The 27399-nt window shown below is 45.8% G+C and overlaps 1 long non-coding RNA gene across 1 annotated transcript; it reads left to right on the forward strand.

Moving 5' to 3' along the window:
• The first annotated feature begins 13558 nt into the window (after positions 1 to 13558).
• Positions 13559 to 16744, forward strand: LOC128322062 (uncharacterized). Its single transcript, XR_008305499.1, has 2 exons — positions 13559 to 13761; positions 16605 to 16744. It is a non-coding gene; the product is annotated as an uncharacterized LOC128322062 (long non-coding RNA).
• The last annotated feature ends 10655 nt before the right edge of the window (positions 16745 to 27399 follow it).

Below are 27399 nucleotides of genomic sequence, written 5' to 3' on the forward strand. Positions count from 1 at the left end.
CAAAAAATAAAAAAAAATCACACACACACAACTAAAAGCCTCGCAAAATAGATAGGTTTTCAGGAGCTTCAGAAGGGACAGAAGGGAGGGAGCATTACGAATCTCAGGAGGCAGGGTCTTCCATAAGGAGGGGCCTGCAACAGAGAAGGCCTCTCCACAAGCCCGGGCCCCCGTACCTCCCCTGGGCCCAGAACTCTGAGAAGACCCACCTGAGACGACCTCACAGGCTGAGTCTAAGTTGGACAGGAGAGGCCGTCCTGAAGGTACACAGACGCCAAACCCTGAAGGGTTTTATGGGTGATAACCAGCACTTTGAATTGGACCCAGAAGCGAACTGGCAGCGAATGTTGCGACCTCAACAAAGGTGAAACGTGATCCTATTTTGTGCTGCCCATAAACAGCCGGGCTGCGGCATTTTGAGCCAGCTGAAGCTTCCAAGTCATCTTCAAAGGCAACCCCAGGTAGGGTGCATTGCAATTGTCCAACCAAGAGGTGACAAGGGCATGATTCACGGTTGCCAGAGCCTGCTGGTCGAGGTAAGGCCACAATTGGCACACCAGATGAAACTGGGCAAAGGCTGTCCTGGCCACGGCTTCCACCTGCTGTTCCAGCAGGAGCTGTGAATCCAGGATGACCCCCAAATCACAAGCCTGCTCTTTCAAGGGGAGCATGAACCCACCAAGGGAGACACTCAAAACCGGGTCAGATCAAGAATTGAACAAGAGCAACTCTGTCTTGCAGGGACTAAGGCTGAGTTTGTGAATGGTAATACAGAGGCTTTCAGCCTCCAGGACACAAGGTCACAGGTGACATTCATTCAGTGGCCTCTTATAGAAAATGAGCAGATTTCCCCCCCTTAACCAGGAATTGCAATAATGAATAAATGCCAAACTACGTGTTATACCAGGAAATCCACTCTTGCTCTCCTGATTGATTGATTGATTGATTTCACTAAATGCAGCAGGGAGGCTGCTAATTTGATTGAGGAAGTTGCTCTGAGACAGGGCTGAGCAACTTTGGCCCTCCTCCGGCTATTATTGGACCACCACCACCACCACCACCACCACCAAAGTAATTCACATAGAAAAATAAATAATGCTTAAGTAAGATGGTCCCCTGTCCCCAAAGGGCTCACAGTCTAAAAAGAAACATAAAGTATATACCAGTAAGACACTGGAGGGATGCTGTGCTGGGGCTGAATAGGGCCAGTTGCTCTCCCCCTGCTAAATAGAAGAGAATCACTGCTTTCAAAGGTGTCCTTTTGCTCATTTGCTAACAACTCTCATCATCCACAGGAGTTTTAATCCCATAACCACTGGAGGGTCAAAGTTGTGCAGCCCTGCTCTGGAAGATATGGGTGTTTAACTATTTCCCCATCAGATCAAAATTTGTCAGCCTCCCACTGACTGCTGTTTTTTCCATGCGGCAGTCAGGGGAGTACAGGTGCCAGTAATCTGAGCAAACAGTCCAAGGGAAGGGGAAGCACTTAGATCGGAGAAAGATGCAGGGGAGAAATGGCATAAAGTGTAATGTAAACATGCACAGAAACAGTGGTGGCCTCTGGCCAGGCTACAGCTTGTATGGAGAGGAGTTCGTTCCTCCTGTTCTACTATAGCAGGGGTTCCAAACCTTGTGTCCCCAGATATTGTTGAACTCCCATCATCCCCAGAAGCAATGACTGAAGGCCTTTGTGGCTGGGGATGATGGGAGTTATAGTCCAATTACATCTGATGACTCAAAGTTGGAAAGCCCTGATCTATTAGAATGGATTCATTCTTCTGTATCATGATGTAGTAGCATAGACAGATCCATTGGAAAGGGTAGGTGCAGCATGTCAAACATAGTTCTTATTACTGTAATCCATAACATTTTTTGATCATGTGGTGGTAAAGGAGCCTCAGCTCATAAATTTGCTCGAACAAGGTTCCCTTTTCTCCCTGTAGGGTTGTAATAACATACCATTTCTGAAATGACTGCCCGATCAGTTCTCAGTGCCTTCAAGAAGACAGTATGATTTACTATTTTGTATTGATCTTGTCTTCCCCCCCTTCTTTTTAAAAGTAATTGAAAGGCATAGCTGCTTTGCCCTCCATCATGGGCAAGTTATGGCTCGATTGCCTTCTGGAAATTATAGGGAAGCCTTGGAGATCATCAAGCCAGAGTCCAGAGTCATTGATGTTGGAATAACAAATGTTAAACCTTTACAAGGCAGGTTCAAAAGTACGCCTAAGGCATTGGACTACCTAGCCCATGATTGTTTCATCTGACTGGCAGTGGCTCAGACCCAGAACTTCTGCAGCCAACCTAAAGGTAAAGTGTGCTGTCAAGTCGGTGTCAAATCCTGGCACTGACAGAGCCCTGTGGTTTTCTTTGCTAGACTACAGGAGAGCTTTACCATTGCCTCCTCCCACGCAGTATGAGATGATGCCTTTCAGCAGCTTCCTATATCACTGCTGCCCAATATAGTAGCAGCGGGGATTCAAACCAGTAACCTTCTGCTTAAGAACACAAGAACAGCCCTGCTGGATCAGGCCCAAGGCCCATCTAGTCTAGCATCCTGTTTCACATTGTGGCCCACCAGATGCCACTGGAAGCCTACAGGCAGGAGTTGAGGGCATGCCTTCTCTCCTGCTATCACTCCCCTGAAACTGGTACTCAGAGGCATCCTGCCTTTGAGGCTGGAGGTGGCCTACAGCCCTCCAGCTAGTAGCCATTGATAGACCTCTCCTCCATGAAGTCATCCAAACCCCTCTTAAAGCCATCCAGGTTGTTAGCTGTCACCACATCTTGTGGCAGAGAATTCCACAAGTTGATTATGTGTTGTGTTAAAAAGTGCCTCTGTTTGTTGGTCCTAAATTTCCTGGCAATAAATTTCATGGTCCCTCCACCAACTTGCCGTGGAAAATTCCTTTTTCATGTTCGAGATTACACTTGAGTAAACAGTTGAATGACTTCTGCCTCAGCAGGCAAAGAGAATAGCTTCAAATATTAGCCAGGATATTTTAAATGAAGGCATTTCTCCAAATGCGGAGTGTACTTGAGAGAACTGAAATCCTTTTCAAAGTCTGTTAACCTCCCAAGAGGAACGACCAGACAAAGAACCATGGAGGGATGGTTCTGCCTTTGCGGCATTGTTTCACACAAAGTAGAAGAAAACCATATGAAAAAGAAACACTTTTTCATTCAACTTTTGCTACTCGTACTTCTCCAGGGTAACTGCACAATTTATTATTATCCTCTATAATAAAAGGCTTGGGCGTGCGTTCGTGCCGCCCGTGTCTTTTTCGGCAGTTCTGAGCATGCGCGGAGTGCATGCTCAGAACTGCTGATAAAGATACGGCCGCCCAGACATGGGCAGCCATGTTTTTGAAGATTAAGGGCCAGACCATGTTGTTGTAGATTAAGGGCCAAAACGGCCCATGTAAATGCCCCCACGACCGCCACCACCGCCCAGCCGCCCGCCCTCCCTGCTGTTATTTGATCCAACCCCCCCACACACGTTTAAGGGCCAAAACGGCCCATGTAAATCCCCCCGCGGCTGTCGCCGCCGACCGCCCACCCTCCCAGCTGCCGAGATCTCCTTACCCATACCAGACCTCTACAGCCCCGGGCCACGTCCTTCACTCGATCACATTTGCTATTTAGAGAAGGAGAGAGGAGCTCGCATGCAGAGCTCCTCTCTCCTTAAAGCCTCTTCCCTAACTGGCGCTATGGACGCAAAGGACGCCTTTGCACCCAAAGCGCCAGTTTGGGAAGAGGCTTTAAGGAGAGAGGAGCTCTACATGCGAGCTCCTCTTTCCTTCTCTAAATCGCAAATGTGATCGAGCGAAGGACGTGGGCTGAGGCTGTGGAGGTCTCGGCAGCTGGGAGGGCAGGCGGTTGGCCGGCGGCAGCGGCAGCGGGGGCAAGTGCATGGGCCAATTTGGCCCTTAAACGTGGGGGGTGGAATTGGATCAAAAACCAGTTGGGAGGGCGGGCAGGCGGCTGGTCGGCGGCGGCGGCCGCGGGGGCATTTACATGGGCCGTTTTGAAACATGAAAGGAATAAGACAGAGGGAAAGAAATAGCAAGAAGAGGAAGGAAATGCAAGAAATGCAGACACACAGAAAGGGGAAAAAACAACAACTAGCGCCCGTTATTATAACGGGCTTAAAAATACTAGTTATTATTATATTTATATCCCACTCTTCCTCCAAGGAGCCCAGAGCAGTGTACTACATACTTAAGTTTCTCCTCACAACAACCCTGTGAAGTAGGTTAGGCTGAGGGGGAAGTGACTGGCCCAGAGTCACCCAGCAAGCCTCATGGCTGAATGGGGATTTGAACTCGGGTCTCGCCGGTCCTAGTCCAGCACTCTAACCACTATACCACGCTGGCCCTATAACAGCACCAGTGCACCACACCAGGCTGGATTTACTTATTTATATTTAATTTCACATATTTATATTCCACCCCATTATATTCCTGTCTCTTTACAATAAAATAACAAATTAAAATGAGAATTAAAACATTAACCATTAAAGCAATTTAAAACAAGTTGTTCTGGTAAGAACTAATCTGCCTACCTTCCTTTCAGTACCTTACAACTGGTCAAAATTTTTTCCAAATTGCTTAGGCACTTCACTAGTTAGCTCAATTATACCTCAAACATTCATGTGTCTGCCATCTTGAATTGGGGTGGGTGACATAATCACAAAGTATGCCATTGTGGTGTCCCTATGTGTCACTCACTACCACTCTACCAAATTTGGTTCAAATTGGTTAGGCAGTCGACTTTGAGAATTTTGATGAAAAGTGGTATATAAATATTCATAGTGGTGGTAGTAGTAGTAGTAGTAGTAGTAGTAGTAATAGTCATAACTGAAGGATAGGCTATTCAGGACCATGATGGGGGTAAGGTTAAAATCCCCTTCTCCTATCACTGATCCAATCTAAAAGGGAGGGGCCTGATCTACCTGCTACTTAGCTTAAAAAAACCAAACAAAAGCACATGCTTAAAGTAATGTGTAGTTTGACCCCAACTCTTCAAGGCAAGATGTTTTCTCAGACCAGCTACGGAAGATTTGTTTTTAGGAGGAGATGCTGAGACAGGGACCTTCTGCAGCCAGAACAGATGTCCTTGCACTGAGGTATGACCTGTCTCCAAATACTAATATACTGCCCCCTAACATTGGCACCACCATAACTCCCCAGGGACCTGGTGTGACACAGATTGCTTTTCAGGTCTGCTGGATCTGGGTACTTATTCCAGCAATATTCTGTTTCCATGGAGATGTGTCCTTATGTGTGGTTCTCTGGTGCTGGATCATGACCTTTCTCTCGATACCATTGTTACATAGCTTTGAGGCCTACTCCAACACTTCATCCAGGCAGATCATTCCTCAAAGATGACAGTGGTTCCATTTGTGAAAAACAAAGTTTTATTTATCAGCCAGGGACAAGAAGATTCCAGGCTTTTCTCTGGGTGACTCTTATCATAAGGCTTGTATTCAAAACAACTCTTCTCATACCCAGAGTCCCTCATGTCCCCAAACTCTCCTTGGCTTCAAGGACAACTTCTCTGCATATACCTCTCCACACAGCAGCAGCTCCAGAGAGGCATAAGGTGTTCCCTCCAATGTTCTATTACATCACATGAACTCCAATTTTTCTGTATGAAACGTTCATGCTAATGTTATTTATCTGCTTCACTGAGGAGAAGAGTACAGACCAGAGTAGTAAGAGTACAGACCGGCAGAATTCACTGAGGAGATTATAATTCAGTTCTTTCAAGGAGAGTACAGAACTATCTTCCAGATCATCTCAAAGGTGTAGAATAATTCTGTTCTCTCCGTGAAATAACTGAATTAGAGTTGCTCCTGACAAAAGCCTGATTCATCATGGGGTATGGGTGTACACAGGTCTGTGTGAATGACTGTTCCTGTGTTTATTTTTAAAAGTGAACCAGGATACAGGCCCTTCAAATGCAAGGTACAGATAGGACGCATACTTCTATACCTGCATTCAACATAGCACATAAATGACTGTACCTGTGTACTATGTGCAAAACGTTTCAAGCTTGGAATGTTCCAACTCAAAATGGGCCATTTCAAATGTTCCAAGCTCATAACAAAACACCCTTCAAATGAAGGGTCTGTTTTGAGCTCAGAACAGAACCACCCCATTCCGAGTCAAAACAATCCGAGTGTCCTGAGCGCAGTTTTGGAGGGCTGTTTTACTGCGGGGCGCTGGTCTACCAATTAGGGTTGGAGGCTGATCTGCTCAATTGCGGATTGAGCGCATCAGCCCACCTCAGAGGGATGGACTACCTGCCATGTGAGGTGGGTAGACCAGGCCTCCAACCCAGACTTAGTGTGGGCTGGACTCTGGGTAGACCAGTCATCTGAGGAGGGCAAACATGCTAAGTCCAGGGTGGAGACCTGGTCTACATGCCTCATGTGGTGGGTAGACCAGCCTTCCAGTGCAGGCTGACATGCCGTCAGGGGGAGAGACCTGGTCTACCCTCTGACCCCAATCAGTAGACCAGCTCTTCCCGGATAATCAGCCCTCCAAATTGGCACTCAAACCCCTCAAAATGGTTCAAGCTCATTCCAGCAGAACAACCGGCTCTACCAGTTGTTCCAACAAAACTTTCCAGGGATTTGTGTTTCGTTTTGAGCACAAAATGGATTACAAGATACATTTCATGCAGATCCCTACTGTGTACATTGTACACTCATTGTACACATGTTGAACATAACGTGTGAATGAGTCTAAAGAGTTCAAAGAATCATAGGCTACACATACAGACTCATTGCTACTACTCAGGAGTTCCTCCAAAATTCTACTTAATTTCAATAGAATAACTCAGGAGTTAATAGGAACATACAGGCACATAACTAGGGGAGGGTGGGCTCATGTCCACCCCTCTCTCCAGTGTCCCCCCTTGTACACCAGATACCCCCCACCATATGTGACATCACACACAGCAGGCATGGCCTGCACCCAGAAGGGTCTGTGAAGCCATCTGGAGTTCATTTCCTAGCCAGTTTCATTGCCAGCTGCTTGTTTTCTTTGTTCTCTCCCTCGCGAACAAACAAAAAAATCCCGCAGCCAGCGCTTCATTGCTGGCTGTGAAATGAGCTCCAGGGGGCTGCACGGACTAATTTCTCCATTGGCTTCATTGCCATCTGTTGGTTTTCTTCATTCTTGAGGGAGAAAACGAAGAAAACACACAGCCAGTGCCTGGGAGTGAGGGCTCCTAGGAGCTGGGAGGCTTGTGTTCTTTGAACATGTCCTCCCAATTATAGCTCCACCCCTGTGAACATAGGAAGCTGTCTTATACTGAGTCAGACCACTGGTCCATCTAGCTCAATACTGTCTGCTCTGACTGTCAGTAGCTTGTCCCAGGTTTCAGGCAGGAGTTTTTCCAAAGCCCTACCTAGAGACCAGGGAGTGAACCTGGGACCTTCTGCATGCAAGTATGCAGGTGTTCTACCACTGAGCTATGGCCCCATTCCCTAAGGAAAATAACTTACAATCCAGATCCAAACCAACGCAGATTGGGGGCAATTCATGCTCACTACCACAAGACCAGCTTTCCTCCCACTGGGTAATGAGTAAATTAGTCTGGATGTCAGCCTATGGCTCTCTGAACATAAGTCTTATTGTTAGCCATCAAATTTTATTTTTGGAGTTGGAGGGCACCTTGGAGGCCCCTGCTCCGATCAAGGATCTGTTCCAGCATCCAGGACAGATGGATGTCCCACTTCTGTTTGAAAATATCTAGTGAAGGAAAGCCCCACACTGTGTCAGGCAGATTATTCCAATGTCAAATACTTTTTAAAGTTAGAAAATCCCTCCTAATGCCCTCCTAAATTAACAAACTCAAAACAAAACATTGTACCATAAATTACCTTATTTCCACCATAAAGTCTCCTCACATTTTGTTCCTATATTTGGTGCATCCCTTCCTTTCCCCATTGTACATCTTTCCTTTATACACTGCACGTTTACTGCTAGAAAGAATTATATAAAAATGACACAGCCACAGCAAACACAATTACCATAAGCAAGATGAAGCCGTTCCTATCCAGAGTGGTACAGGAAGTGTTTGGTAACATAGGTAATTGCATTTTGCTGCGTCAAAAAGCCAGACTTTAACTCCTCAATCTAATAACAGAATACAAGAAACAAGCAGTTCTAAGTAGAATGAATGGAGCCTACTTTCTGCTTCTTTTAGCATGGTGACTCTTAACTAAGTATGTGCAGATTGATTTGATTTGAATTGATTTGACTAAAATCTGGGTGATTTGAGTGATTTGAATTTGAATTGAATCACCCCTCAAAACGGCGATTCAATTCAAATTTGAAATGAGTTTTTGAAATTTGATTTGAATTATTTTTCAAAGATGGCACTTTAAAAAACTATTCAGGCCCCATGATTGGTCAAAAAAAGGTGCGAAGACATGTTCAAATTGATTCAAATTCAAATTGAAATTTTGGACTGAATTTTAATCTGATTCAAATTTGAAATGAATTTTCAGAATTTGATTCAAATTCAGAACAAATTCAAACATTCATTTCATGCACATCTCTACTCTTAACTAGGACCCCCTCCCATGTACTTCAGATAGGTTTAAATCTGACAGTCAGATTTAAACCAAACTGATGCAGTGGCAGATCAACATGGCAGATCAACTTGGTTTTGTATCACCCTTTTGAGGGGTGATGCGATTCAAATTCGAATCACCCAGATTTGAGTCGAATCAATTCAAATTGGAACCTAGCCCAATTTCCCCTGGTCGTCTTCGGCCACAGGAGCCATGTGGCTCCCAGCTGCAAACCGGCAAAACTCCTCCTCCCCTTAAACGAGGTTAGTGGAGCGAGTGCTCCGCTAACCCCGTTTGGTGGATCATGTGCTGCTGTGGTGCGGCTCTGCACTGCGGCAACACATGAGAAGACCCCTGCTGGGAGGCCTGCAACCAGACTCCCAGGCTCGGGGGTCTCTCCAAGATGCCTTGGGCACTTGCGTGAGGCATCCTGGGACTTCCGGGGGCCACATGGCCCCCGATCCCCGCCTTCCCTGTTGGCTCCGTGATGGAACCGGCAATCATGTGGGTGGCCGATCTGGCTGCCCAGAGAGGAGGCAGTGATCGTCTGCAGGGAGGGAAGTGCTTTCCGGCTTCCTCCCTGCAGACAGCGGGAGCCTCCTGCAGTGATCATGAGGATCGCTTCACTATTTCATAGCTACTATCCCAACTAAATGCATCTAAGACAAGTGCATTTAAATCCAACTGAAACTTGTAGAAGAAAATCACAGGGTTTAATTCTTAATGGGATTTGGGCACACCCTAACTTTTGGCTGGGCTGTATTCAAATACTTCCTGGATTTGTGGTTTTCTTCAGCTCAAGGTCAGGTCTATAGTTAGTAAGATCCCTTTCTAGAGGAAATGCTTTGTTCGCTCCACTGTTTGCTACCCTGTGGCACCGATAAGTGCATTTATACACAGGAAAGAATCGACTTGGAGCAAGGCAAGCATGGATTCTCTTCTACATTTCCTGAGATGTTTTAACCTTCTTGGGCGCGCAGATTTTCTGAGCCCCACCCCCAATATTGAGCCTGAATAATTTCTCTTTTAAAAATATTTTATCGCTTCTTTTCTGTGGGGTGATGTTTGGACTTGCGCTCAGTTTCTTGTGTGGGAACATTCATCTCCTTTCAATGTGGGTGTGTGGGTGGGGAAGTTATAAATTACAGGTTCCCAACTCAAGTTCAGGTAATGGGAGGGACGGTTTTAAATAGTTCTGTGATTAGCAGGCCTCTTTTCCTGGACAAAGGTTAGTTTGGGATTCAGTATTCCAGCTTTGGACATTCTTTTCCTCAGGGAACCTTGGAAAAGCAAAAGACAGAAGGCAATTTGTGCATTATTTATGTATTTCCATAAAAATTTCTATCCTGCTCTCCCAAGGCAGCCAACAGTACATTATAAAGCCAAAGAAAAAAATTTCAAACTGCCAGAAACACAGAACTAAAATTGAAAGAGCAGCAGATAAAAATACCCAGTAGTAGGGACTGCTAAAAAAAATTGCCAAGCTCTAACCAAATCATCCACCTAACAGGATAAGAATTATTTTGCATAAGAACATAAAAACAGCCCTGCTAGATCAGGCCCAAGGCCTATCTAGTCCAGAATCCTGTTTCACACAGTGGCCCACCAGACACCTCAGGGGAGCCCACAGGCAAGAGGCATTTTTATGCCCTCTCTCCTGCTGTTGCTCCCCTGCAACAGGCATTGAGAAGCATCATGGTTCTGAGGCTGGAGGTGGCCCACAGCCACCAGATGGGTAGCCATCAATAAACCTGCCCTCCATGAATCTGTCTAAGCCCCTTTTAAAGCCATCCAAGCTGGTGGCCATCACCACATCCCATGGCAAAGAGTTCCATAGATTAATTATGCACTGAAAAAGTGAAAAAGTACTTCCTCTTCTCTTTCCTAAATTTCCTGACTTTCAGTTTCATGTGGTGACCCTGGTCCTAGTGTTGTGAGAGAGGGACTCTGTCCACCCTCTCAAAGTGGTAGAATGACATTAGAGGCTCCTAAGACTTCTGCCTGAAACCTTGGAATGTAGGGGTATGCACAGACGGTTCATACAAATTCATACGAGTTCATACGAAGTTCATACGAGTTCATACGAATTTGAACAAAACCACCAGTCCATGAACCATTTGTTAGAACCAGCCAGTGGTTCAGTTCATGCACTTGAACCGGGTCAAACTAGTTCAGCCTGGTTCGACCCAGTTCAGGATGCTTGTAAAGGGGAATCTGGTAAGGATTCCCCTTTAGTGACCAGAAGTGCCATGTGCATGTGTGTGCATCGCAGGCATGCATGTGCACGTTGCATGCACACACAACATGCGCATGTGCACACGTGCACAGCACTTGCGGTGACTTCCAGTCACTGAAACAACGGAGCAGCAAGGAGGTACGCTGCCACCCTATGGAATGATTTCTACACAGAGCACTGGAGGGGGAAGTGTGGTGGGGAGGTAAGTGCACCCTCCCCCATCCTTAAAGCAACCCGCACTCCCGCGTTCAAACCGGTTCGAATGTGGGGGTTCTGAACCTGTTTGGCATTTTAAGAATAGAACGCTGAACAGGTTCGTGCACACCCCTACAGGAAACCCCCTACCTAACGAAGAGCTCATAGTGTGTCCTGCCTTCACAAGGTCAGCAAGATGTGTGGTAGGGAATACAGTAAGAAGAGATGTTGTACCAGCAGCCATCGTGAAATTCTAGGAGGTTTTTAAAGGGTTCCACCTGATAGCTAGTCTCTAGCTCGCTGGGCACTACAGCTAGAACTGGTCCTTAGATTCTTCCTGAGTAGACCTTTTGTTCCCGAGGAGGACATTTCCTAGCGAATGTTGTTGTGCTGCCAGGTGAGTGCTTTTCCACCACTCCTGCAGGTAGGCTTGGGCTTGGACTCCTGCAGGTAGGCTCGGGCATGGCATTTACAGGTGCTCCTGGGCCCTGGTTAGCTCCTCTCCTTCGGACTCACCAGGGTCCCCCTGGGGGTCTGGAAATGGTGAGAACCCCCAGGAGGAACATGGTTGGGGATCATCAGTGTCTTCACTCAGGGGGATCTGGACTGGGGCTCTATTGGAGTCCTCCTAAGTCTATTGGAGTCGCCCCTCCATGAGGGCTGTACTAGGGTCTTCCTCAGGGGTCCTGTTGGGGTCTTCCTCAATCAGGTTCTTTCTGGGCCAAGCTGGGGTCTTCCCTAGTCTGGGGCTCTTCAGAGACCATGTCAGAATCCTCTGCTAAAGATTCCCCTTGGGCCATGCCAGGGTCCTCCTCCTCCGAGGATTCCCCAGATTGGGAGTCAGGGCAGATCTGACATAGTGTGAGGTAGGCAAAAAAGACACCAGCCACAGCCAATCAGGATGGAGCCAAAAAAATTCTTACTCAACCCCCAAATGGACAAAGAACAAAGCCCACACTATGACTCAGGGAGGAAGGGAGGGTCGCTCTCCTAAGCTGTACGGCCAGCTGGTGTGGATGAGAGCAGCAATGGATGCCAGGCTCCACCCCAACCCAGCCAGAAGCCAATCCCTAAGCCAATCCCTAAGCCCCCAACAACAACTTAAATAAATTGAATGTAGACATATTTCTGCTATTCTGCATTGGCTGATGACGGTAGTACATACCCTTAGCACCTCACCTGCCCCTGTCATCACAACACTAATAGTTATATTGGCTGGCTTAGTGTATACAGTGAACTTGTGAATAGAAACTGGAATTATTTGCCAACCTATTTCTTCTCTCCTTGTGATTGTGATAGATTATGGAAACTAAGCACATGTGTTCGAACAGATTGCATGATTTATTCTTATTCCACTAGCCATGAGAAGCCATTAGAAACCATGTGTAGTAATTCTGCCTTGTTGATTGGCTGACTGGTAGTCTGGGATTTCATTTCACTAGGAATTGCCCACCCATGTTTATGTTTACATTTGCTTGCCACAAGGGCTAGAAACTTGCATCTTCTTTTTTAAAAGAAGGAAATTTATGTGCCTTTCTTTGCTCCTAATGTCAAATCTATTGTCAGCTAAAGCTTCCGTACAAAATTTGGGGGTTTTTTGGCGGGGGGTGGGGGTGGGATGCAATAAATCAAAATCCTGCTAAACATGCAGTTATTTAATTTGTAAACATTATCTTTGATAGGTAGTACTTATCTAAACAGATCACCATCATTGAGTCAAATACTATCAGCTGCACCCACTTGGTAAATAAGATTTTGCAATATTGTGGGAACAGAACTATATGGCCTGCTTTTGTGAGATAACACACATGTGTGTCTGTTATCATAATTGCCTGAACCATTGATAATGATATAGTAAATGCATGAATTCTTTGTCTTCCGGTGGCTTTTCCTTAGTTCTAAGGAGAATGAAAGTGACACAAATGTCTTAACATCTTTTAAAAAACATATAAATGACCACCACCCACTGACTTCTCACAAACACCTGGCCTACCAAAAATGAAAGCTAAAGGAACATCTAAAGGAGACTGGATTATGTGGGCAGATGTAATACATTTAAGCTATGGGAAGTTCCACTGAAAACAGCCACTGAGAAGAGGAAGCAAAAGAGCTATACTACAAGCAACACGTGAGGGATCTGTGATTGGATCTCTTTGCTTCTTTTTAAAAGCTCAAAAGCAGCCATAGGGGGCTAATTGGCTTAGGGTGGTAGTGGTGGGAAAAGGAGATGTTTAACCCGTTTACCCTGTGGTGTTTTCGCGATCAGAGTTCTGCCAAAGCTGCTATTAGCCCCTCTGGAGGTTTTTTTAAAAAAAGAGTACCTATTCTATAAGTAGTTTTAAAACACTGTGGGACAGGTTTCAGTTAAAGGCTATGCTTCTTGATCTCACTCAGAATCAGCTTTGTGATGTCACCATGTAGACAAATCTGATTGGCTGTGCGGTGTTATGTCATCACACTGGCAATATGTTCCCTGATTGGCTGGGATCATGTAGCCTGCGGGAAGAAAAAGTCAGATTTTAAAAATGATTCTGAAGGAGCTGCTGTGAGGACAGTGAAGAGATACAAGCAAACAATAATTAGGTCAACTCGGGTGGTGGAGTTGTCGGAAAATATTTCAGTTCATGCCATGCATGTTTGATGGTAAACATTGGATAGAGCCCTAACAAAATGCATAGGAATGTCCAGTGATCTCCCTACAAAATGAAATGGTGCCCTAACGGGACATAGGGCTGCTGAGGTAGGGTGTGACAATATGGAAATTACTAATGGAATGTGTACCATACAACTATTAGCTGTATTGAGGCACCTTTTTGATGTGGTGATTATCTTTATTGAGCAGGGGGAGAGCAACTGGTCCTATCCATCCCCAGCACAGCATCCCTTCAGTGGCTGTTGCTGGTGGCTGTCATGTTTATTTTTTAGATTGTGATCCCTTTGGGGACAGGGCGCCGTATGTATGTATATATGTATGTATGTATTTTCCTATGTAAACCGCTTTGGGAACTTAGGTTGCTAAGCAGTATATAAATATTTGTATTAGTCCTAATGTCTCTCCCCCCTGCCCCCGCCATATTTTATATAGGCTTTTCCCAGTTCTGTGCTCTGTTATTTAATTATTTTTGAAGTACCAGGAATATACGTAGGCATTTGGCAAGCAATCACGATAACATACAAACATGTTACAAGCAAGCCTCTGCCCAAAGCAGCTTACAAAGGAATACAAGAATTTAGACAAATCACCCTTATACCAATTATAAATAAATACTCCTTCCAGGGAACACTCTGTGCCTTCTTCCTTGAGAAAACAGAAACGTTCCCCCTGAGGTGATTCATTCTTTAAACACCTTGTGTTTTGTGATGCGCTGAACATGTCATTTGCTTCCTTATGTCAGTTACTTTCAATGATGTCTGAACTTCACCTGGTTGGGATTTCAAAACGAGTGATTTGTTGGTTCAGACAAAGGAAAACTCAGTAAAATGCTGTTCCGTATTTTGGGCTTTTGATTCATGCATGTGTTTTGGTTCTTGCACCGTCCTGAACATCAGAAATGTGCATGTGACGTTGCCTGGGAACATGCATGTCATAGATGTTGACAAGGCAACAACACAATATTGCTTTTCCTCCCCCCTGCTTCACAACACCATCATCATACACCATGACACATCCGCCTCTGGTTGGCTGCTGTCACATGTTGTTTATGTATGTAAATGTGGAGCTGCACATTTAACTTAAAAAGGGACCGCTTTATTTTCAAGATCTGAACATATTTTACTCTCAGCAGTCAGACGGGCATTTTTAATTTCACTGTGTCACTAAAAGGTTTTTAAAAGCCACATCTGAGCATGCACCAACACAGCAGAACTTGCCAGAGTTTGCCTCGGCTTAGATATGCCAGCCATGCAAACCACCCAGGCACAATTGTGAGGAGAGTTGGTCTTGTGATAGCAAGCATGAATTGTCCCCTTTGCTAAGCAGGGTTCACCCTGATTGTATTTGAATGGAAGACTACATGTGTGAGCACTATAAGATATTGCTCTCAAGGTGGGGGCCATTCTGGGAAGAGCATCTGCAGAAGGTTCCAAGCTCCCTCCCTGACATCTTCAGATAAGGCTGAGAGAGAATCCTGTCTTCAACCTTGGAGAAGCTGCTGACAGTCTGGGTGGAAAATACAGAGCTAGATGGACCCATGCTCTGACTCGGGATAAGGCAGTTTCCATTGTATCTAATTGATATTGCTTTAGTTATTAATGTGGTAAGGATTCCAGGGCATTGTGGGGTCAAGGCTCTTTTTACCTAAGGGGATTTTGTATAACCAGCTGCCAAGTTACAAGTTATGGATGCCTCCTTTTCAGTCTGTTTATTTCTGTGCTTAGGAACATAGGAACATAGGAAGCTGCCATATACCGAGTCAGACCATGGGTCCATCTAGCTCAGTATTGTCTACACAGACTGGCAGCAGCTTCTCCAAGATTGCAGGCAGGAGTCTCTTTGAGCCCTATCTTGGAGATGCCAGGGAGGGAGCTTGTAACCTTCTGCATGCAAGCATGCAAATGCTCTTCCCAGATCATCCCCATCCCCTAAGGGGAATATCTTACAGTACTCACACATGTCTCCCATTCAAATGCAAGCCAGGGATGGACCCTGCTTAGCAAACTGGACACTACCACAAGACCATAGGAAGGAAGGAACCATTCTTTCGGAGAAACTACAACCCCCAGGCATCCCTGCACTTCTTCCTGGCTGCTCTGCCCTCGTTCCCAGGCTCTCCTGTGTCACTCCCTGCCTGCCCGTCCCCACATGTTTCCGAGAATCTCTGCAGCTGCATCAGAATTTAGAGAAAAGCCTCCACCCCACCCCACCCCTTCATACCACCTGGGGCAGGTGCCCTGCAATTGGCTGCCTCCTTGTGGTGGTGGGCAGGAATTCTGACACGGGCTTCCAAATCCTCCAACTTGCACAGTCCTAGTTTCCGTACCCTAAAGGCTGAGTGTTTGGGACAAAGCTCGAGAGGATCTTTCTTGGTGCTGTGATTTAGCAATCTATTGTTTCGGTTCAGATAAGCTGAATCGCCTAAGAGTAGAGATCACGTTTTGGTTGTTGGCCTAATCACTCACACTTGAGGTTGACCTAATCACGAGGTTCTCCTCTTTGGAGCTAGTTTAATCCGTGGTGGGAAATGGTTTTTGCACTTGAGGGGGAAGATTGCTCTGTCGAATAATTTCTTCATTTATGGTTTTAATTTCTTGGAGAAGGCTTCTTACCATCTGCATACCAAGCTCAGTTACTGTTCTCTCAGAGTCTTCCCAAGGCATTGATCTACTCAGAGACCTGTTCAGCTCTTTTGTTACTGGTATGGGAGAGGGGCACTGATGCCAAGCCTGGTTGGTCTCTGGTAATGCCAATGTAGACCTGAAAGATCCTGGTACTGCCTGGGAGACCCATAAGCATATTGTCCTAGCCTAAAAAGTGGGTTATTCCTCAGACCTTGTTCTACAATGCCAGGGTTATTAATGAATGTACCTTCACACTGCTGTCACCTGAAAGAAGATAAAAATTTATTGTTTTATTTTCTTTAACAGCCAAATGAGCTGAGATTATGATCGGGTTGCATAAAATAAGAAAAGAATTATATGACAATTCCCGGAATTGAGCATTGCCTTCCATGAACTCCAGCCCAACACCTGCCATGTCTTCTTGTGCAATAAATGTTCCAGCATCACCATCTCGCCTGTGTTTATTCCATTCCATTGCATACTTCATTTGCATACTTCATGCAATGGAATTGGCTCCAGACCAATCACATGTGTCAACTCTATGCAAGTAACCAGTGTTGGAAAGCTGATATTTGGAAACATTGCCCAGTTATTCAGCATATCTGGGCTTGAACTGAGCTGGGAACCTCATGCACTTTTGTTAGGACCTATCCAGAACTTTGTGCACTTAGGCTCCCAGAACACACTTCAGACATAGAATGGACGAGGGACATACAGCATCAGACCTTATGCCAGGCAAGTAGTTTGAGATGTATGTATTGATCAGACCTGATATAAATAATAGGAATTTCACCTTAGGTTGCTGACTAGCTACCCGTGCTCAAAATTTTAGTCGCTCCAGCTCTTGACCTAAAGACCCTCAATGTGTGTGAATGCACATGATTCTATATTTTTTATTATTCATTTATTTTATATACCACCTGACTCCAAAGGCTCTAGGCATTCACCCTTCATGGCTTCAGCTCACCATTCATGGCTGCTTGCAGCTCAGACCCAACAACTTCTCCAGGTGCAGATTTCTGGACTTCACTGAGGTCTTCATCAGACAAATATATTCTTCAGCTCTGATAAGTAAAGGATTGTTGGATGGGTTTCTGTCTAAGAATTACATGGTCCGTGAAATGTAGGTTCTAATCTCCATAAACCATGGTGCCAAACGCCTGCACAATGACCCCCAGACAATGGGTTATATCCAAATAAAAAAAAATAATGATTTAGCACAATTGAATTAAATGAGTCGTGAGTAACCTAAGTCCCATTAATTTCAATTGAATGTAGACATTACTAACTTCCCAAAATGCAACCCACTACCATAATATAGGACAAAAACTATAATCTGCAAAATTAAGCCATACCTCTCACTCTGAAAAAGGTCGGGCACATTCCAGGCAAAGTGAAGTATATTTCTGAGCCATTGATTGGTCTTGTGGTAGCAAGCATGACTTGTCCCCTTAACTAAGCAGGATCCACCCTGGTTGCATGTGAATGGGAGACTAGAAATGTGAGCACTGTAAGATATTCCCCTCAGGGGATGGAGCCATTATGGGAAGAGCAGAAGGTTTCAGGTTCCTTCCCTGGCTTCTCCAAGATAGGGCTGAGAGAGATTCCTGCCTGCAACCTTGGAGAAGTTTACGTTTGTGCCAGTCAATGAAGACAATACAGAGCTTGATAGACCAATGGTCTGACTCAGTATACGGCAGCTTCCCATGTTCCTATGGGAGAAGTTTACATTTGTGTTTAATTCTATGGTGCTTCCTGCATCACATTGTACATGCCTACTGGTGTCAATGTACTCATGCATGTTTTAAGAGGAAATAAATTTCAAAAGTTTGCATTTTGAAATGCAGAAAATTCTAGGAAAGTCTAGTATTCAATCCCCCCCCCACACCCAGTTCAACCCTATTCCATTCACCGAGTCTAAGGGGTAGAATGGAATCTGGTTAACAATGTGGACTCCACCTGAACAATCCACAGTCTTTATGGAGAAATACCGTTCAACCCAGTTTCCTTGTTGTACCCTGTTTACATCTCCATATGTGGGAAGTCTCTGGCTGGGCTTTGCTCCCAAATTTGCACAAAGCCTGCAGGGCACAAGTCTCTTGTGTAATGACTAGTTAATGCAAGTCCCTTGGTCTACCACGAACACATTGCTTTCAAACATAAAGCCACCTCTTAAAGACAAGGCAGGCAGGTAGCTGTCAGATGCTTATGATATGGTAGGATCTTACATCATTGCTTTCACCAAATCAACCACTACCACTCTGCCCTCTGGGTTTTTGCTTTTCATATGAAGCTTACCTTGAATCTCCTGAATCACTATTGAAAAAGCAAGAAAATTACCTTCTTGTGGTTAACCTTTAATTCTTTGGGAATTCACTCTGGGCTTAGATTACAAAATCACCCATGATTCACAGTGAGTTGTCTTGATTTTGTCAAGACAGTTCCAGAATTAATATGCATAGAGGGATTGAGGGCATTGCAAATTGCACTGTGTGTATTCTCAGCGCACAAAGGCTGTTCTCATGACCCTAAACAGGGTCGAAGGAGCACCCAGCCAGGGTAGGAGAGCTCCCACCTCCTACTTGATCACTCTCCCCTTCTCCGACATTGCATTTTGAGTTCACATGACCAGGGATCCAGAGCATGCGTGGCTCTCCTAACCTGGCTGAGTGCTGAATAGCCTCAAAGTTTGGTATAGGATACAGAATTCAGTAACCCAAAAAATCACAGCCAGGGTTTGTTTATTTGCTGTGTAAAAACAAAGAAGCACGTTTCTGGCCCCCTTTGTTTCTGTAAGAGATCTGAAAGTGCACAGGCAATGCCTAGTGAAAACTCTGAGGCCAAGCACAATTACAGGGGAGAGAGGGTGCTGCTTCAGTGAAAAACAAAAACCTAGAAGACGTGTGTAGAAGAACACCATAAGGAATGAAGGATCATGGTTGAGTCCGAGCAACAGCAGAAAAAGCTGCTGGTGCTGTAGCACAAATGCGTGTGCCAGAGTTCACAGAATGCTATAAGAGGTCACTTCTATAGCAGTTCTCATGCTCTTACTTGTGCAGGAGGCTGCATATGCTTTTATAGAATTTTAGAGTTGGGGGGCTTTGGAGGTCTTCTAATCCAACTCCCCCCCCCCCCAAAAGCCTTCTGCAAAAGCTACTCAAGGTGGTATACACAGAATTCCCGGGCAATCTCCAGTTCAGGTTAGGGATGTGCACGGAACCAGTAACTGCCGGTGCAAAGATGCCGGGGGATACCTTTAAGGACTGGGGAGGGTGCTCTTACACACACACACACACACACACACACACACACACACCACCGTGTTTCCCCCACTGGTGCTGCACTTTAAAACTATCCTGCCAGGGCGGCATCATACCTCCTTGCCACCCCAGTGCTTGTCAGACTGGAAGTGGCCAGAAATGCCCGGTACACGAGCGAGCGAGTGCAAGCAGAAGTCGGCAGCAAAAGTCAGTGTCATCTTACAGCACAGACCGACTGGTCTGCTGTGGTTTTTAAAAGAGATCAGTAGCAATTATACTGGATCAGGACTGGGACACAAGGGGAGAGGGGACTAACTCTTCCTAATTAAATTCACACCCCTAAAACTACTAGTTGCCCTGTGGACAAATACAATATCTGTAAGGTTTCACCTGAAGGGTAAATAGCACCTTTTGGAGAGATCCATTTAACTGTGGATCTGCATTGGGAGAAAGGTTTAAACTTCCTCCACTTCAGGTCCCAATCCAATTACACACACACACACACACACACACACACACACACACACACACACAGAGTATTAACCAGCTATTAATAATTTAGCTGACAAAGATCCTAATTTTGGATCTCCCATGTCACACAGGTCTGCACACCAATGATAATGGCTGACATTCAGAGGAAAAGCCAGTGCAGTGAGAAGAGCCAAAGGTGCAGCTAGATAATTCTGGACCCTGGACTTAATGCGCTTACAGCACCCCTCACCCCACTGCAAAATAAGCATTCTTTCCGTATAAATAAATAAATAAATAAATAAATAAGCATTTTACCACTTCCCACAGGTCTGGGTCAGAGCACACTTGGTGGTGGAAAGGACTACACATCCCCCAAAGGATCCATACACCACAAAGCCACCAATATGGGCCAGAGTACATTTGCAGAGAGAGAGAGAGAGAGAGAGAGAGAGAGAGAGAGAGAGAGAGAGAGAGAGAGAGAGACTCCACGAGCCTCAATTGATTCACATAACTTGTGGAGTGCTCGCTCCACAAGAGGAGGGGTAGTTTGGCAAGTTAACTGCCTGGAGGCCACCAAGCCCGCCTGTGAGCCCGGTGGTTCTGACGATCAGGCAAAATCGGGCTAGGGTCCCCTAGCTCGATTTTGCCTGATCATGGGAATAGCCTCACAGACTAACTGGGACATAATACGTGTCCCTTGCTGCACAGTTCAAATACAAAACCAACTTGGACATATAGTGCATTTGTGTGTGTGTGTGTGTGTGTGTGTGTGCGTGCGCGTGCGCGGGGGGGAGGCAATTAAAACCACAACACATGTCCCTTGCTTCACAGGTTGCATGCGTTTGTTTTAAAAAATTGTTTTATCCAGATGCAACAGTTAGTTCTAGTTTCACTAGATGTGAAGTACTCTATAGATAGAGATAACTCTGGCAGCTTTACTGCAGGAGGGGGAAAGTTCATTAAAAATCACAAGATTGACCAATGTCTTTGAAATAAAAATACACACAGTTCTGCCATCTTGGAGTACATGTGTGTACAGTGGCACACCCAGGCATTTTGGAATCCCAGACTTAAATGGGCTTTGGAGGCCCCCCTCCCTCCATGAGGCCCCCTCCACTTTAGGGAAAGCTTGGAACTTTTTTAAAAAGAAGAAGACACTGCTTTTTGCATGGTGTGCACTGTGCCCCCATCATTCTCCTGTCCCCAGGGCCTGCTGCTGTCTTGGGGGACCTCCCCAGCAGTCTCCAGCCATGCGCCCTGCCACCCTACCACTCTCTTTCCTTTGTGCTGCCATGTGTGCAGACAGGGGATGGGAGCTGAGGGGGTCTCCTCCATGCCACCACCAGCAGCTAAGCCATTGGTCTTGCTGGGCTAGTGAGCCTGTCCAGTCCTGCTGGAGGCATGAGCACAGGCAAGAGGCTCCCACATGCTTGAGCATCACGATGCTTGAAACTTGCACTGTGCAGGCGTGGGGGAGCCACTTGCCTGTGTTCAGGCCTCCAGCAGACATGCCCACCACCCGGTGGGACCAGTGGCTTAGCCACCACCACTGGTGACATGCAGGAGGCCTGCTCAGCTCCCATCCCCCCAGCCACACACATAGCACCACAAAAGTAAGTGGGGGGGGCCTTCAGGGTGGCCCCCCGACTTTTAGAGGTCCCCCCCCCGGTGCTGAGGACCGAACTTCAACTCCAAAGTCCAGTCCAAAGAGCGCCACTGTATGTGCCCAGTTTCAGAACTCTCAGCCCAGCCATTCTGGAAATGTAGTGGTAGTGGTGGTAGTAATAGTAGTAGTAGTAGTGATAGTAGTAGTAATAGTAGTAGTAGTAAATAGAACTTTATTTGTTAGCTGCCCCATAATAAATTATTCTCTGGGCAGTTCACAGCACAATAAAGTCAGCCAATATAAACACATTAAACACATCAAATCTCAACACATTAAAAAAATGCGTCTGTGTTTTGTTGTTTTTTATCAGTTTTGAAAATCAATTTTAAACATTCCGAGCAAACAGAAAGGTCTTCACCTGGCATCAAAGTGATAGTGCCAGCAAACCTCACTGGGGAGACTGTTCCATAAATGGGGTGCGAACCCAGAAAAGGCCCCCTCCCTAGTAGTCACCCGCCTCACCTTGTTTGGCGGGGCACTCAGAGGAGGGCCTCCAAAGAAGATCTTAAGGTCCAAGTCGGGGCGTATGGGGCAAGGAGCTCTCTCAGATAGCCCGGTCCTGAGCCATTTAGGGCTTTAAAGGTTAAAACCAGCAGATTGAATTGGGCCAAGAAGCAGACTGAGAGCCAGTACAGCTGATCATTCATTCATTCATTCATTCACTCATTCATTCATTCGATTTCTATACCACCCTTCCAAAAATGGCTCAGTGCAGTTTACACAGAGAAACAATAAATAAATAAGATGGCTCCCTGTCCCCAAAGGGCTCACAATCTAAAATAAAACATAAGACAGACACTAGCAACAGTCACTGGAGGTACTGTGCTAGGGATGGATAGGGCCAGTTACTCTCCCACTGCTAAATAAAGAGAATCATCACATTAAAAGGTGCCTCTTTGCCAAGTTAGCAGGGGTTAGCAGCTGATGAAGCACTAGCATGATATGATCAAAACGCCCAGTCCCAGTTAATAATCTTGCAGTTCTACTTTGTACCAACTGTAGTTTCTGGACTGTTTTCAAAGGCAGTCCTGTGTACAACAGATTTCAGTAAAGTAAGCAAGAGGTTACCAGAGCATGAGTAACTCTATCAAGTTACCCAAGCCAAATCTATCCAGTTATAGTCGCAGTTGGCGTATTAGCTGAAGCTGATAAAAGGCATTTTTAGCCACAGCGGCCACTTGAATCTCTAGTGACAGTGCTGGATCAATGAGCACACCCAGACTATGAACTTGGTCCTTCAGGGGGAGTGCAACCCCATCTAGAACAGGCTGAACATCATACACCTGAGCAGAGGAACCACTGGCCAACGGTACTTCTGTCTTGTCTGGATTGAGTCTCCACTTGTTCACCCTCATCCAGTCCATTACTGCATCCAAGCACTGATTCAGGACAGTCACTGCCTCACCTGCATCTGATGAACAAGAGAGATACAACTGAGTGTCATACATATACTGATGACACCTCAGGCCAAATCTCTGGATGATCTCTCCCAGTGGTTTCATGTAGATGTTAAACCACATAGGGGAAAGAATGGATCCCTGTGAAACCCAAAAGCATTACTGCCAAGGGGTTGAGCAGTAACCCCCAAGCACCACCTTTTGGGAATGGGCCTCAAGGTAGGAGCAGAACCACCTGCAAGCAGTGACTCCCACACCCAACTCAGCCAACCTATCCAAAAGGATACCATGGTCAATGGTGTCAAAAGCCACTGGGAGAGCCAAGAGAATTGGCAGGGTTGTACTCCCACGTCTCTCTCTCTACACACGTCATCCGATAGGGCAACCAAAGCAGTTTCTGTTCCAAAGCCAGGCCTGAATCCTGATTGAAATGGTTCTAGATAATAACAAATTGTAAAGGGGTGGGCATTTGGGCAAAAGGGGTTCATGTTGCACTTGGCAAAAGGCAGATTCCTTCCCATGGGGGGGGGTGGAATGATGGTCCAGGGTGGGAGAGTGGCTTCTGTTCCAGAAGTTTTTTGTAATTTTCTGAAACAAGCTACATTCATGAAACAAGCTACTTACAAGACTTTGAATTTTTTTTGATGTCTTTAAATATTTTTTAAAAACCTGTTAAAACTCAATGGCTTGACCGATCCACTTCAAGATCAATACACAGAGTACTGCCAACCTGTCCTACATCTGAACCCAATTTCAGAACTCTGGGCCAAGCCATTCTGGAAATATAAAGGGAGTAAAAAGGGGGTTGGATGATGTTTACCCTTTTTTATGAAGGCAATGGGCAGATTGTGCCACATGGGAGTGGTCCAAGGAGGGACTTCAGTTCCAGAAGTTTTGTAATTTTCTGCCATGAAACAAGCCACTTACAGGACTTTTTAAGTCTTCTTAAAATTCAAAAAATCACTAAATATCAATGAAACAATTGATTTGCTTCAAAATCAACAGGCAGATAATCTGTCCTACATCTGAGCCAAATTTCAAAACTCTAAGCCAAGCCATTCCGAAAATATAATAGGGACCCTCTTTTCAATTGGGGAAAACCATGGGGTCCTCTAGGAGAGTGGGAACATAGACCTGACCCCAGGTCCCTGCCTAATGGTGCCCCTAAGAAGAGCAGACTAACAGCACTTCCAGACTAACTGCACTGGTGCACCATGGAAGGCGTGGGTTTTTTTATGACTTCCCCTTCACCATGAAGGCGAAGTTGTCTATGCCACCTGAAAATATGTCCCTCTGTGCCACCCAAAAGTATATCCTTAATGGCTCTGTGCCATCCAAAAATCTGTCCCTGCTGGTTGTGCAGCTCTCAGGGGCATATTCGCAGGTGGCACAGATGACTGAAGGGCAGGTTGTCAAATATCACCCCTCCCCAATTAATGGTGAAACTGCTGCTAGTCTGTTGCTCTTGCTGCATGGAGCTTCCTTGCTCTGTACAGCCAATATCCTGTTCTTTCTTCGATTACAAGATTCCTGTTCAACGCTAGAAGACAAAAATGCTTCTTCCTACCATTTTTACCATCTTTGAAAGACAAACCACGAAGTCTATAATCCCATGTGTTTTCAGGATCCCATTAACAGCTTATACCTGAAGACTGTCCATCGCTGCTATAGTGAAAGGCAAGTCAAAGCAAACAACAGAGGCTTTTGCAACTGAAAAGGAAAAGAGAAAGGAATATATCTAAAAGCCTTTTGTGGGAAAGGATGTGGCCCAGGAGCTTGTGTGATCATACACCCATTCATTAAAGTAAAAACCTTTCACAACAGTTCACGACTTGAAGTTTCTATTTCCGTTATCACCATTCATTCAACAATGGTCTATTGTAAAATAATCTAATACCTGATAGCAGGTCCACAGGAAGGTACATGTTGAGTGGTTGTTGTGGGCAAATAATTAACCAGACCAATAGCATTCCCCACACCCACAATATGCATTCTTGATTAAGGACTCGCAAAATGCCCATCATTTGGAGCAGGGGTGGGTGGGTGCAACAGGAGAGGGAGGGAAGGCAAGATATTGTAGGGAATGCTGGAGTTTTGCATGGCGTCTCAATGCATTCTGTACCCATACAAAATAGGATCCCTGGAAGCAGGGGCTTGGACACCTTCTATCAGTGCTTGTGAATAGGCCTGTTGGCCTCCCACTACAAAGTTGTCCCCGCACAGAGTGGTGTGGGAAACACAATCATTCAAATCTAGGTTTAATGTGGGTTACCCACATTAGCGTGATTGTGTGAACCCATGCCAAGGTGGGAATCTCAGAATCTCAGGACAGCTGGTCTTGTGGTAGCAAGCATGAATTGTCCCCTTTGATAAGCAGGGCCCACCCAGCAAAAGCCCACAACGAACCCCATGAGGTAGGTTAGGCTGAGAGATATGTGACTGGCCCAGAGTCACCTAGTGAGTCTCATGGCTGAATGGGAATTTGAACTCAGGTCTCCCCAGTCCTAGTCCAACAGTAACCACTACACCACACTGGCTCTCACAACTGAAGCTCCCTTATACTGAGTCACATTGGTCCATCTACTGCAATATTTTCAGTAATTGACAGCTGCTTACCAGGTTGCAAACAGATGTCTATTTGTACCCACTCATTAATCATGACTGGATCTGACACAAGTTCCAACAACCTTTTTAACATCGCTCTGTGCTCTCACTTTCCTTCAGAAGGTCACTGGGTGACTTTGCCCCATAATCTTCTCTGTTATCCCAAGAAGGCCTGTGGTCAGCTTGTGGCCATGGACACTGTGCTTGCAACAAGGATGCAATCTGTTTACTCAGCATCAGTCTTGACTAATTTCTAGTGAAATGGCTGTGCTGGGCACAGGATGGGGCCCCAGCATCCCAAAATAGCTCTGCTTAAATATAACTTACATATGAATAATTTGATTTTGATGAGGGGGTTGGAGAGGCAAAGAGAGTAATATTTAAGAGTTGGGAAGTGGGGGGAAGCCAGGGTCTGCCATTCAAAGTCCTGCGCCTGAGATATTTTGAGGAGAAGTACAGCTTGCTTCGATTTAAAAGCTGGGTGTGTGACTGAAAAATGATGACCAAATGTGTCCTCCTGGGATTTCCAGGAATTAGGAGAAATGACAACATGTGACCACAAAAATGTGAGATCAGAAGAGGCTGGCCTCGCTTCCTTCCCCATGGAGGGATGGTGGGTTGCATTTCCCATTGACATGAGGTTCAAACCATGCTTTCTATATTTCTGAAAAACAGCCAAGCATAATTTGAGTTCACCTACAGAAACCCAAATTGGTCTGTATAAATACAGAGAAAGTTAGGGAGGGTCAGAGCTCAGGGGTAGAGCAAATACTTTGTAGGAACATAGCAACATAGGAAGCTGCCATATACCGAATCAGATCATTTGTCTATCTAGCTTAATGTTGTCTTCATAGACTGGCAGCAGCTTCTCCAAGGTTGCAGGCAGGAATCTCTCAGCCCTATCTTGGGGGTGCCAGGGAGGGAACTTGAAACCTTCTGCTCTTCCCAGAGCAGCTCCATCCCCTGAGGGGAATTTCTTTCAGTACTCACACTTCTAGTCTCCCCTTCATATGCAACCAGGGTAGACCCTGCTTAGCTAAGGGAACAAATCATGCTTGCTCCCAGAAGACCAGCTCTCCTCTCCATGGTATTGTGACCCATGGTATTGTGGCACCTGAAGCAAAGCACAAAATGCTGTCTTGCGCCATGACCCTGGTGGGAGCTAGGCCCCTTTCAAAATCAAGTTTCCTTCCAGGGAGGAGGGAAGGTTGCTCGTAGCCTTCTCTCCTCTCCGCATGCTTCTTTCAAGGAATGGGAGGAGAGGTGCTCCTGGCAAAGCTTGCAAGGATCAGATTGGCCCCAAAGGGCTTCTCTGATAGTGACAGCAGGGAACATCTTGCTACCCTACTGGTGCCCCAAGAATCTGCCGCTTGAGGTAACTGCTTCACCTTGCCTCATGAAAGGGCTGCCCCTTCTCGGAATGTAAAATGTTTCTGATTCAATCCCTGGTCTCTCCAGAGCTCCAAAAGGCCCCTGTCAGACAATCTGGAGAGCTACCAGTCAGAGAAAACAATACTAAGCTAAGTGGACCATTGTCTGATGCCGTCAGGGGGTGTTCGGTCCGGGGTCAGACCAAACAGGGAGTGGTTCGGTTTGACCCCAGTCTGTCGAACCAAACCGGCTTGACATCAGACCTGTTCAATGTTGAGCCGGTTTGCACATCCCTATAAGGCAGTTCACCTGGGTTTCCTTCCAGAAACATA

This window comes from Hemicordylus capensis, chromosome 4 (genome assembly GCF_027244095.1).
Source record: "Hemicordylus capensis ecotype Gifberg chromosome 4, rHemCap1.1.pri, whole genome shotgun sequence".
NCBI classification, from domain to species: domain Eukaryota; kingdom Metazoa; phylum Chordata; class Lepidosauria; order Squamata; family Cordylidae; genus Hemicordylus; species Hemicordylus capensis.